General features: G+C 47.7%; 1 long non-coding RNA gene and 1 pseudogene across 1 annotated transcript; one reads left to right on the forward strand and one right to left on the reverse strand.

Moving 5' to 3' along the window:
* Positions 1 to 1,305: 1,305 nt before the first annotated feature.
* Positions 1,306 to 2,063, reverse strand: LOC136504610 (uncharacterized). The gene is made up of 3 exons (XR_010770930.1): positions 2,011 to 2,063; positions 1,720 to 1,932; positions 1,306 to 1,390 (listed from the first exon to the last, which is right to left on the reverse strand). It is a non-coding gene; the product is annotated as an uncharacterized lncRNA (long non-coding RNA).
* A 9,516-nt stretch (positions 2,064 to 11,579) lies between these two features.
* On the forward strand, positions 11,580 to 13,010 carry LOC136502925 (phospholipase D alpha 1-like; annotated as a pseudogene).
* Positions 13,011 to 13,851: the final 841 nt, after the last annotated feature.

A 13,851-nucleotide genomic window follows, 5' to 3' on the forward strand; every position in this document is an offset into this window, starting at 1 on the left:
ACTTATGGCCTATTTGGATGAGCTAGTTACTGGTTGTGGCTAAAAATTAGTCCAAATTACTTGGGGTTGGCAAAAAAAGCTAATTTAAGGTTTGGCTAAAAAATTATCTGTATGCATCCAAAGGGACCTTCAAAATAGCTTGAAAATATCCGTCATTGCAAATTTGTTACATATGCTCTACAACGAGCGAGACATTTTAAATAATAAAAAACACTGAAAAGTACAAGTTAGTAAGGTTTCTTCTAGTTTCCCTCCACAGCTAACACACTGGATTTGCCCGCTTTTGAAAGTGAAATGTAAATGGAACAAGAACGGAAGAACAGATCTTTGCATTGGACCATAAGTGAATGAGTGCCGGTTCTGGATGGCCATCTCTTCCCGTGGCAACCACCGACATTTGTTCCCAACGGACATGCCTGTTGATGATTGGTTACAAGGCTTGTTTGATCGGGCTAAGGCTAATTGTTAGGTGGTGCTAAAAATCAGCTAGCACTACCGGACTCCCGGCCTTTGCCGAGAGCCCGAAGCTCTCGGCAAAGACGAGTTGACGCTCGGCAAACTATTTGCCGAGAGCAGCTCTCGGCAAAGAGCCGTCGGCAAAACATCTACCGGCAAAGTATTCTTTGCCGAGAGCACCTCTCGGCAAAATATTTACCGAGAGTATTGTCAAGGCTCTCGGTAAACTATAGCTCTCGGCAAACTGGCGCGCCCCAGTAACGACCTACCAACCGCTAACGGTGTGACAACATCTTTGCCTAGAGCGACCGTCGGCAAATAACTTCTTTCCCGAGAGCGACCGTCAGCAAAGAATTGTTAAAAAAAAAAGATTTGCGGCCGAGGTGGTTTTCAAAAAAAAAATAGGTTTGCCGAGAGCCGACCACCAAACTCTCGGCAAAGAGCCCTCTTTGCCGAGAGCTAGACTCTCGGCAAAGAGGAATATTTGCCGAGAGCCAGGCTCTCGGCAAAGAGTCCAGAGAGCATTTTTTTTAATTTTTGTTTATATTTCCAGCTTCAACAACACATATTTCACAAATATAACACATCATCCACATCACATATATCACAAATATGTCATCCACAATCACATGTCTCACATTATAATCCATCTAAACATCTCAAATCCAACAACACATGTCCATCTCAAAGTGCTAAGTTCATCTCACACAAGTTCATGTCACAAAGTGCTAATACATGATGAAGAACAACAGTCTCACCCCCAAGGCTCCCACCCTCCCGACGACGGCCGCTGCTGTGGCGGAAGGTGTGGATACGGCTGGTACCCTGACCCTCCCGACGACTGCTGATGCGGCGGAAGTTGTGGATACGGTTGGTGCCACGACCCTCCCGACGGCGGCTGCTCAGGCACATCATTCGAACCCGCCGATTGATTCTGCACAAAGGAGAAGAAAAATTAGTAATTATAGTAATACTAAGGCATGCAATTGTAATCTAAACGTAGACAAGTCAAAATTTGCAGAACTAGGTATAAAATTGTAATCTAAGCCTAGACACATCAAAATTTCGGCAGCACCTCCCCTGCACGGTGGGGTTTCCAAAACCTACAAGAAAACCAACGGCACGATGGCCGCCCACCACATATCAACGGCACGATGGCCGGCACACATATATATCAATGGCACGAAGGCCTCCCATCACATATCAACGGCACAATGGCCGACATGCACAGTAAAGAGCTTTTGTTAGAGAAGTTGAACTCACGTATGAGTAAGGTGGGTATGGGTAAGGCGGTGGAGGAGCGAACAGCTCTAGTGGCGCTGGACGACCCATCGTGACGCCAAGACTTGCCACGTACTGAGCCAAGGCGTCAAACCTCGCCCGCTCGGCCTCCCACCTCTGTCGCTCGGCCTCCCGCTCCCTCTGTCGCTCTTCCTCCACCCTAGCCTTATGCTCCTCGAGCGCATGCACCTGGGCCTATAATTTTTCACCGCATTGTTACAAGCAATTTCGAGGAATGTAAAACCAATGATCGACGAATAAAACAGAAATAACCTGTAGTGCTGCCACACGATGCGTCGAAGTGTCCTGCCTTGGGCGTATGGGCACAATACCGCTCGTGCTGCTTGTCCGGACCTGTGAGAGAGTGGGAGTGGTGTGCGGGTCGAGCGTGCTATTGCCGATGAGGTACCGCCCATGCTTCTTGCCTCCTCCCACCCTCATGACGATGTCGCCGTCAATGTCCGCGGTGTGCGGATCCCAGTCTGCCCCATGGACTCCCCTTGCCGCCTCGGTGTACTGACTGATGCGCTCGGGGATGCTCTCGTTGGTGAACGACTCGACTGGATCGTCCGGGTTCCAGTTGATGTTGTCTGTCGCCTTGCCCTTGTGGGCTAGAACCCATGACTTGAGCTCTCCGCATGGCTGGTTTTGATGTGCAGCCGACTGCAAGAAAAACAACAAGACGATTATAAATCATGCAGGAATAAACGTTTGAAAGAATAAATGAAGCTACACCAAGTCACGTACCCATCTAGCCCCGAATTTGTGGATGTTAAGGTTGCCCTGGTGGTGTGATACACCTGGCATCAGCAAACGTCGTTCCCGGAGGACGGTGTGGTTATCCGCCCAATTGCCACTCACCCACCTGTCGACCATCATCTGCCAGGCCCGCGTTTTATTGGCGCACCAGCCAGGAGGCACCTGTACGATATCAAATACATTGACAGATATAAGAACAATTCAAGCCTACCCAATCTCAGAAGAAATCAATATTGATGTTGTATATTTACCTTCAGGTACTGCTCTTTGGTCAGATGCATTAATCTTGCATCTTCTTTCTTTACCTTCCGAAGCTCGTAGACGGCACAGTAATCGATGATGGCCTGGAGCTGCGCCTTGTAATGCATGTCTGAGATGCGACCTCTAAAAGATTTGGCCAACGCCTTGGCCGCCCTCGCCTCGTAGCCCTCAGCGCATTTGAAGAAGTCCTGCATATAGAAAAGATGTATCAATACACTGGTTCAAGAAACTCTAGCGAATGCAATGTATTGAGCAAAGTAGTGGGAGGAAGACTTACCCAAAACTCGCACATAACCCGCTCCGCCACGCTTTTGTACGTGCGGCCCGTCTCGTCCTCCGCATCAGGGGCGGCGACGTAGTGCTCGTACATGTAGGCCGGCTCCAGAGCTTCGGCGTAGCGAACCAAACCTGGGAAGTGTTCCCTGCAGAGAAGACCCAGGATGCCATTGGGCAACCTTTTGTGAGCACCTGGGACCACGACCTTCCAAGACCTGCGTAAGTGATTAAGAAAAACTGTTAGTTTCCATTGTGATTCTATCATATGTAGGAGCGAAAAAAATGTAAAAGTTATGTACTTTTGCCCAACGGGTCGAATGACCGGGCGTAGAGCCTCAGGTATCGGCCGCTCAGGTAGGCTCACCGGACCTCGTTGGTAGACACCCGAGGTTCCAGTGGAACTGGAACCTCCTACCTCGGCCTCCTGCTCGTCCTCCCGCTCCTCCTGCTCGTCCAGCTGGTCGGCCTCCTGCTCGGCCTGCAGCTTGTCCTCTCCCTGCTGAGCCTGCTCGTCCACCTGCTCTTCCTCCCGCTCCTCCTCGGGCTCTGGTGGTGCTGCTGCTGCAGGCTAAGGCGGTGGCGCCCTAGGCCTCCTCCCGGCTGCCCTCCTCCTCCTCCCCTGAGGTGGTGCCGACCCCCAGCTTCACCTGAGGGCCCTGGTGTATTGCCCCCCGTGTCGTAAAGCGACCTGATCGCCCGTAAAGCTCTGCGGCCCGCCATCTTTGCACAATCACCTACAAGACATAAACAATAAGATCGGATTAGATGGATCATAAACAAGACGTTATTATAAAGAGATGCAAAATAAATAAAGCATAATTAAAAAATAACATAATATTACATGTATTAGAAATAATCATCCCCATCGGGATTAGCTAGATCATAGCTCTCATCATCACTATCAGCCATGTCGAAATGTTCAACACTTTCCAAAGGAGCAACTATGTCATCATTTCCATTGCCAATATGTAATCCTTCAAGTAACGCCAAGTCCTTCGCATTTTCCACCTCATCCCCCTTGTCCACATCAACATCCATTTCATTGTCTACTTCCATTTCCATAGCTCCGGTTAAGTCAATCTCAAAAGTCCCTTGTAGACCCTCTTCTTGATAGAACTCTCCATCATATGTGTTTGGGTCGAAGTTGTAGTCTTCGACGTTTGGGGAAGGTGCTTTACCGTGCGGCGATACCTTGTGCACAATATCCCAACCCTGAAGACGAGGGTCCCTTTGGCATGAGTAGGGGAGATAATAAACTTGTGTGGCCTGTTGAGCCACAATATAGACATCCTTTCCGCCATAGACGGAATCCTGTCGAATTTCTACTAGCCCAAGGGAAGGACTTCGTCTCGTTTCTTGAGGATCAAACCAATGGCATTTGAATACAATAGGGTTAAGAGGTTTGCGACCACGAAACCTAAGTTCATATATTTCTTCAATTCTTCCATAATACTCGGCCCCATCAAGGCTGCCAGTAAAAACTCTGGAATTCGTGGTTCTTCGATTGGGCCGGCTCTGCTCGTGTCTTGTTGTGTGAAATCGGTATCCATTCACATCATAACTAGAAAATGACTTGACCCTATGTTCAAAGCCATTGGCAACCTGTCTCAACTCTGGATTCATAGTCAAATCGGTTTGGCTCTGCAAGGTTAAGGAGGATAGATCGTTAAATTGGAATGTACAAGCAACTGGGAATATCAATCGGCAAACGAGCTAAATTGCATAGTACCTTTTGTTTGAACCAAGAATAAAATTAGAGATTCCATTTCCCGCACCCTGATGAAGAATGGTGTCACGTTCTTGCGGGGTAGGTTCCCTTGATAGATGCCAGTTCTCATTAATAAACTCCCTGTAACAACGAGAAACAAGGAGGTTGGATGCAGAATGTTGATGGCATATTTAATTAACAAGTTCGTGCAAGAAGCCACTTACTGCATGTACGGCTCCATTTCGGTAAGATTGGTGAACACATATATAATGATTGTGAGCCACTCTTCGTTTTCAACAACAATGAGGTCGCATCACTCGCACTTCCAAGTTGCCCTTGGAAAAGGCTGAGTTTTGATTCATTTTCACCAGCATTGTAACGAGGGGGTCGATTATGCACGCTAGGAAGCTTGTCACCATAGTATGCTTGTGTGAAGTTAGTAACCTTCTCTAGAACGAATGCCTCCGCCATGGAAGCCTCGATTTTGCATTTGTTTCTGCATTTCTTCCGAAGAACCTTTAGACATCTCTCGATTGGATAGCACCAACGGGCCTGCACGGGCCCCCCCATTCGTGCCTCATACGGGAGGTGCAGAATCAAATGCTGCATCGGGTTGAAGAAGCCGGGTGGAAAGATCATCTCCAACTTACAGAGCAACACAGGTGCTATTTTTTCCAATTCTGCAACCACGCTACGAGATAACTCCTTGGCACAAAGCTAGCGGAAGAAATAGCTCAACTCGGCTAGCGTCTTCCACACATGCTCAGGGGCATAGCCTCGGAGCATCGCCGGAAGAAGACACTCAATCCATATGTGATAGTCATGACTCTTCAGGCCGTTGATTCGCAAGGTAGATAAGTTCACTCCCCTCCTTAGATTCGCTGCATACCCATCAGGGAACATTAATGTTTTGAACCATTCTAATACTTCTCTCTTTTGTTCCGGTTTCAATCTGTAATCGGCCTTAGGCCTTGTCCATTTCTTGCCGCTTCTAGGAGGTTGCATGTGTTGCTTTGGTCTATCACATATCGTTGCTAGGTCCAGTCTCGCCTTTACATTGTCCTTCATCTTATCCTTAATGTCCATGATCGTTGCCCAAAGCGCCTCAGCAACATTCTTCTCGGTGTGCATTACATCAATGTTGTGTGGAAGAAGAAGGTCGTTATAATAGGGGAGCATCATCAAGGGCGACTTATGGGTCCACATATGCTCCTCACCATATCCCACGAACCTACCATCTTTTTCATTGATCCGAAGAGCATCTATCTGATCATGAACCTTGGCACCGGTCATCATCTGTGGTGCGGGGTCTGTAACCATGACACCTTTAGTAAAGTTCTTGATGTCTCGTCTGAATGGATGCTCAGCAGGGAGGAATTGTCAATGTTTGTCGAACACGGAATATTTGCCGCCCTTCTGCAGCCAATTGAACTGCAGAGCTGCCTTGCACAAGGGGCATGGAAACTTCCCGTGAACACACCAAGCGCTGAATATCCCATATACTAGGAAGTCATGCATGGAGTATTGATACCAAACATGCATGTTGAAGTTTGTCTTTGTAGCTCGATCGTATGTCCATACACCATGGTCCCAAGCATGGACCAGTTCATCGAACAAAGGCTCCATGAACACACCCATGTTATTCCTAGGGTGTTCTGGAATTATCAACGACAAGAACACATTCTGTCGTTGGAAGGAGACGCCTGGGGGGAGATTGAGAGGGATAACAAACACGGGCCAACAAGTGTATGGGACAGCCATCATTCCATAAGGATTGAACCCATCTATTGCCAGTGCAACACACACATTACGTGCCTCCCCACTTTTGTTATGATGAATGTTATCAAAGTGATGCCATGCTTCACCATCGGCTGGATGTACCATCTTCTCAGGACTGTATCTTTTTCCATTTTTGTGCCATATCATCTGTTTTGCGGACTCCTCTGTCATGAATAGTCGTTGGATCCTCGGTATGAATGGAAGGTACCGTAGGATTTTCACGGGGTACGGACTCTGCCTCTTCTCACCATCACCAGAGTCTACCTCCAGATACCTAGAGGATTTACACTTTGGACAGTACTTTGCATCCACGTGTGCTTTTCTAAAGAGGACGCAGCCCTTCGGACAAGCATGTATCTGCTCATACGGCATCTTAAGTGCACAAAGACCTTCTGCGATTCGTACATGTTCTGTGGCAGAAGGTGACCGGCCGGAAGGATGGAGCCAATAACTGTCAACATTTCATCAAAGTTCTCTCGACTGAGGTTGAACTGGGACTTTAAGGCCATTAAGCGTGAAATGCCATCAAGCTTTGAAATCTGTGTGTGGCCATGAAGGGGTTTCCCTGCCGCAGACAACATGTTGTAATACGCCTTTGCGCTTGCCTCTGGCTCCTCCTCCTGCTGCCTACGTCCGTCAGCGAAGTGTGCTTCGTGAAAGTCATCTAACCAAGCTGCTACCCCGGCATCAGCATTGTAATCCTCGACACGTGGTCTCACCACCTCCTCTCTCACACGATCGGCTTCACCGTGGTGGGTCCACTTGGGTATAGTTTTTCGTAAATCCATGCCTAGCCTAGATGTGAAGTCATCACCTCCTTTGTCTGCCTCTTTCTGTTCTTACAGTTGATGCAGGGACAAAAAACGGCACGCGCTCTGGGAGCCTGGTCAAATACTTGCTTGATGAAAGCCTCGGTCTTGTCGACCCATTCTCTGGTAATCTCACTGGGTGCTCCGGCGGCCCTGAGTACATCCACTCACGGTCATCCATCCTCTAACATATATATCACCAAGTAATAAATATAACCATGGACTTGCATCTACACGTCGTTCCTACCATCTAATAGGTAAGGATAGGTCCTAATCCCACCCGAGGATGCGTAGATGGTGTTAGTTCCCATGGTCTGGTCCTATCCAAAACAAAATTTCGGCAGCACCTCCCCGCTGTTCTCCAAATACACGTCCCGACAGGGAGATTGTGTATCCGAAGAACAACAGGAAGGTACTGTCGAAACTCTGTCTCGGATCGGAGCAGACCATGGAAACTAACACCATCTGCGCATCCTCGGGCTGTCCAAAAAAACGTGGACAATTCGAAACAGATACGGTTATTGATATGCAAAGATCTGCATATTTCTAACTGTATCTCTTTCGAACGGGAGACACCTAACTGGGTTACGTGGAGATACATGACCAGGACAAAGAAAGAGTGGTTATACCTTAGGTGGACGGTATACTTGTCGACGGCCGGTGTTTGCCGAGAGCCCGTGTTTTTGCTCTCGGCAAAAATCTCGGATCTCGGCAAAGGACGTTTTTCCGGTAGTGAATCTTCATGAAGCAAATATACCGTCCAAATGAGAAGTATGTTGGTGAAACAATTATGTGCAAATGCAGACTTGACAATGACAGTGCTGGTTTCAAGTTTGCATTGCCAGTACTTGTAGGCTGCATTATAAAATAAAGCTACGATCTTAGCATGTCTAGGAACAGCAGCAAGCAATACATGCTAAGCTGCAAAATGCATGTCACTGGAGTGTCTAAACAGTGCCAAATCTAGTTGGATGGAAGAACCTCTGAGCTTCATTGGATGTTATGCATGTCAACACATACTAAAGATCACAACTAACTTTCATGTATGCTATATTGCTAGGGTAATAGTCTAATGCCAGAGACTTATGGAATACAAACCAAGATGAAGGAAAAGATCTTTTTTCTACACAATAGGATGCTTTTAAGAAGCCTATAGTAGGTCATTCAGTAGAGCGCATCATTAAACAAATATCTGCAGTTTCGCGCCTAATTATAAAATCCAACTCTTTAAGATATCACAGCACTGTTTCATAACATACTTGATAAGCTAGCTTTTAGTGTTCACCCCCTTGTAGCATTCAGCTTTTCTTTTTACATAAGACAATTTGAGGCTAAATGATTAAAAGAATGTAAATTTTCAGAAAGACAAATTTGACACATAATTGTACTTTCATTTCATAAGAACTAATTTGCTCGAGCATTTTTGTAGAGTGAAGAATAACCCAAGTAAAAGATTCCATAAGGTCTACAAATCACCCCGTGCATCATCATAGTACTCGAATACGGCATCACACTGGAACGTGGCTGATGTTCATATTCAGATACTATAAAAAGCCATCATTGAAGAAATTATTTGTTTATATATCCGATACATTTGTGCAGTCCAGAAGTAATTTCAACAGGCTACGGAAGCAGCTGATGGTCGTCCAAGGGAGAATACCGTACCATGTCAAGGTCGGAGGCGGCAAAGCTGGGAAGGCCCAGGCGCTCCCCGTCCCCACCGCCGCCGCCGAGGCTCCGCCCTGCAGTTGCGACGACGTACGATCACGGGCGAGCAACAAACCCAAAACCCAAATGGAGCCCATACTAGTGGTGCGTGCGATCGAGGACCTACCTGGTCGGGCGTCAAAGCACAAGCGAGCCTGCGGAGCGCCACGGCGAGGATCGAGCCGTCGGCGAGAGCGGCCCGTAGGTCGTCGTCGGACGCGTGCGGCGGGGGCAGAGGCAGGCTGGAGCCCGCCAGAATCGACCGCAGCCACGCAACCAGGCGAGCCTGCGGAGCGCCGCGGCGAGGATCGAGCCGTCGGCGAGAGCGGCCCGTAGGTCGTCGTCGGACGCATGCGGCGGGGGCAGAGGCAGGCTGGAGCCCGCCAGAATCGACCGCAGCCACGCAACCACGCAACGGCGGGGGCAGAGGCTCGCGGCGGCGGCGGTGTGTGTGCGTGCGTGAAGACAGAGAGATAAGGCGCCGAACCGGTTAAATATGTGAAGCCACTTTGCCGAGAGCCAGATCTGGGAGGCTCTCGGCAAACCTTACACCTTTGCCGAGAGCCCCCAGATCCGGCTCTCGGTAAAGTTTTTTTTTCAAATTTCGTTCGAATTTTTTAACTAGCTAACTGCACAAAAAAATATTAAAAAAAATAAAAATTATTATTTGCCGAGCGTAGCTCTCGGCAAACTGAACAAAAATGATATTTCTAAAATAAATAAATCTTTCCCGAGAGCAGCTCTCGGTAAACCTAGTCGCCGAGAGCCAGCTCTCGGCAAACCATTGATCCAGGCCAGGTAAAAAAAAGAAATCTGCGCCGAGAGCGGGCCCAGTTGCTCTCGGCAAAGAGCCTTTGCCGAGAGCAATCCCCTAAAGCTCTCGGCAAATAATATCCAAAAAAAATTAATAAACAGCAAACGGCTCCGGAAAAATACGAAATTTTGCCGTGTTACAACTTATGCTCTCTAATGGCTATACAAAAAGTTTGGAACTCCAAAACTAATTCGACCGTGACATTGTTTGAAAATCCTAGTGGATCCTTCTCAACTTTATGAAACTTATTCGGAGATGTCTCAGATTGTAAGAATCATACGCAACCACTTGTGCGAAACATTTTCAATTTTTTACCACAGCCTCCAAGTGTGATACCATGACTTCATTGCAAATATCACAATTTTCCGACTTTGTTTCCTTTTTTAAGAATTTTTAAATCGTTGGGCGACTTATGTTCGTGGTCTTCGATTCGTAAAATAAAAGGCGAAAAAAACGTCAACAAGATGTTATTTGCCCTCAATAATGCATAAATAGCATGAATATCATTTTCTACTTAATTTTTTCCTGTGTTTAAATCAATCGCTGTTCAAATTTTAATCGATTAAAAAAACTCCTTGAAATGCAATTAATTAATTATATATAGCAAATAATTACAAAAATACACAAAATTTTAATATTGAGTACAACCTGTAGTATGTCTATAGAGAAAAAAGTTTGGAGCATATGAAAGAAAAAATAATTTAATTGGAGAGAGTTAGGAGAAGAGAAACACATGCACATGAAATATAGAAACCACATTTGCCGAGAGCCTGGGAGGGGCTCTCGGCAAATGTTTGCCGAGAGCGGCGCTCGGCAAAGATGTTTGCCGAGAGCAGTAACGGAGGGGCTCTCGGCAAAGCGGTGACACCGTCAGGGCAAGTCACGGCTATGGGCCCGCGGCAATGTTTTGCCGAGAGCCTGATTTTGCCGAGAGCGCGGCCTACGGCAAACGACCGTTTTGCCTACGGGCATTTTTTGCCGAGCGCGGCTCTCGGTAAAACGGCCCGCTTCGCCGAGAGCTGTTGCTTGCCGAGAGGCAGGCCCACGGCGATCCTGTCACTTGCCGACGGCCGGTGTTTGCCGAGAGCCCCTCTCGGCAAAAGTTTTCTTTGCCGAGAGCCCGCGTTTTTGCTCTCGGCAAAAATTTAGGATCTCGGCAAAGGACGTTTTTCCGGTAGTGTAGCTGATCCTTTCGTCCTAAAAATCAGCTAGCTGATCCCTTCGTCCTGTAATATGATGTATTGCAAAAAAAAATTCAAGACAATACTTAAATAACAAATGTATCAATAAATTAAACCCAATAACAAGTTTCTCCTCAAATTATGACTTCTTTTTTTCTAACAAACTTTGGTAAATTTAAGCATAACCACCACATAGAATGTCTTATGTTTTAGTAATATTAAAATTACAATGAAGATGTATTTCAAGATGGAGGAAGTAACTATTAGCCCAATACTTGTTTGGATCCCCAGGCAAATAAATATATATCCCTTGCAACGAACTGTTAGCCCTTGTATTAGCTAGTTGTACTTGGCTAATGGGTTAGGGGTAATTATGTATTTGGCACCGGAACAAATCAGTCTTCTTTATTTAGCACTAAAATTTTTGAACTTTCTTATTTGACATCAAGTTAAAAATTTCTTCTGTAAATGTCACTACCGTCCATTTAGTACATCCATCCGTCAGTTGACTGCGTTGACCCTCTCATGTTTCTTTCGGAAGTACCAAAATGCCCCTCTGTACTCGTGGGACGAGTCCTTCCACATCTACTGCACGCACGACGCCAGCAACACCATCTTCACCGTCAAGGCCGACGACGCCATCGGCGCCACGCTCATCGGCCACGCATACCTTCAACCAGCCCAACTTCCCCAGCGCGTCCATCAGCAAGGGCGGGCCGAGGGAGCCGTGGCACGACATCCACTGCCGCGTCGAGGGGCCCGCGGCGTGGGACGTGCTGGAGAACTTCGAGCAGAGGTGGAAGAAGTAGGGCAAGGGCGACAACATGCTGGTGGCGCTGAACAAGGCGTGGGCGGAGCGCGAGGCGGCCCCGCACGGCGACGCCGAGTCGTGGAACGTGCAGGTGTTCCGGTCCATCGACGACGGCGCGGCGGTGGGGTTCCCGGACGCCCCGCGGGAGGCCATGGCGCTGGGGCCGGTGAGCGGCAAGGACCACGTGATCGAGCACAGCATCCAGGACGCGTACATCCACGCCATCCGGTGGGCACGGGACTTCATCTACATCGAGAACCAGTACTTCCTGGGGAGCTCCTACGCGTGGCTGCAGAACGACGGCGTGACGGTGGAGGACATCAACACGCTGCACCTTATCAAGATCGTCAGCAAGATCAAGGCCGGCGAGCGGTTCGCCGTGTACGTGGTGGTGCCCCTGTGGCCCGAGGGCGTGCCGGAGAGCGGCTCCGTGCAGGCCTTCCTGGACTGGCAGCGCCGCACCATGGAGATGATGTACACGGACGTCACGCTGGCCATTCGCGCCAAGGGGCTCCAGGCCGACCCCAGGGACTACCTCACCTTCTTCTGCCTCGGCAACGGCGAGGCACCAAGCCTCGGCGAGTACGTGCTGCCGGAGCACCCGGACCACAACACCGATTACGAGAGGGCGCAGCAGGCCAGGCACTTCATGATCTATGTCCACGCCAAGACCATGATAGGTACAGTGACTTATTCTACACCTACAGATCATCTAGTCTAGAATTACAAAACAAACCAATATGATCATGATGGTTTCTGTCTGACCGGTGGTCGTTTGCATGCAGTGGATGACGAGTACATCATCGTGGGCTCGGCGAACATCAACCAACGCTCCATGGATGGCAGCTGCGACACCGAGATCGCGATGGGCGCGTACCAGCTGGGCTACCTAGCAACCAGGAACCAGCAGGCGAAGCAGCAGCAGCACGTCGGGCGAGCTCCGCGACGGCCGTCGATGGCGAGCAGCAGCAGCAACAGCAGCACGACATCGGGAGAGCAGCAGCACGTCGGGCGAGCTCAGCGAAGACCGTGTGCTCCGTGCACCGCGCACCTAGGCCGCGAGCTCCCCGGCTGCGTGCTCCGCGCGCCGCCAAGGCTGCGAGCTCCTCGCGTTGCCCGGGCCACGTGCTCCGCCGGCCGAGCCATGCACGGTGTGCTCTGCTCTTGAGCCATGATGTTATGATGATGGCGTATACTTTGCTTTTCTTTTAGAAAACTAAAAGATAAATACCTTGAAAATATAAGTTACGTATTTCAACCAGCAGCCATCCTGAGCCATGCATCCTTGATCTGTGGCCGAGATGAAAGGAAGAGTGATGGCATAATCTGTACCTGTTATTACCAATTTGAAATTTATTAATTATTTATTTGTGGTCTTCAATTATCAAAAATCCACATTTTAGTTCAAAGTATATTTATGATATTTATGATTTTCTTATTTGACAACCAGTCTATTTTTTTTTCCTATTTAGCACCATGGACTTTTGCTACAATCAAGGGCCTTTATGTCATTTTGCTAGCCACTTGACACCGTTAGCAGTCTAAATGGACGGCAGTGCCATTTACGAAAGAAAATTTCAACTCGATGCTAGATAAGGAAGTTTAAATTTTCTAGTACCAAATATGAAAGACCGATTTGTTTTAGTGCCAAATACATAATTCTCTCAATGGGTTATGGCTGGATCACATGGGCTAACAAGTGTCAGCTAAAAATTATTTCTAGGTCATTCAAATAAAGAAAAGAAATAAAGGAAGAAATAAAAAAAAGATAAAGACATTACAGACATTTCACTCTTTTTATCTACCCGACGATCCGTTTTACCAAAACAGCTTCATCTTTACCAGTGAAAGTACTTATAGAACTGAAGTCGAAAAAAAAACTACTACACCAAGTAAACACAGAGTTGTACCAAACATGCCCATAATTTTTGTTGTGTACTTAAATATATCCAAAATGTCTTATATAATTTAAAATGGAGTGAGTACTTTTGAGCACATTCCATTATTCA

The sequence above is a fragment of the Miscanthus floridulus genome, chromosome 14 (genome assembly GCF_019320115.1).
Source record: "Miscanthus floridulus cultivar M001 chromosome 14, ASM1932011v1, whole genome shotgun sequence".
NCBI lineage: Eukaryota > Viridiplantae > Streptophyta > Magnoliopsida > Poales > Poaceae > Miscanthus > Miscanthus floridulus.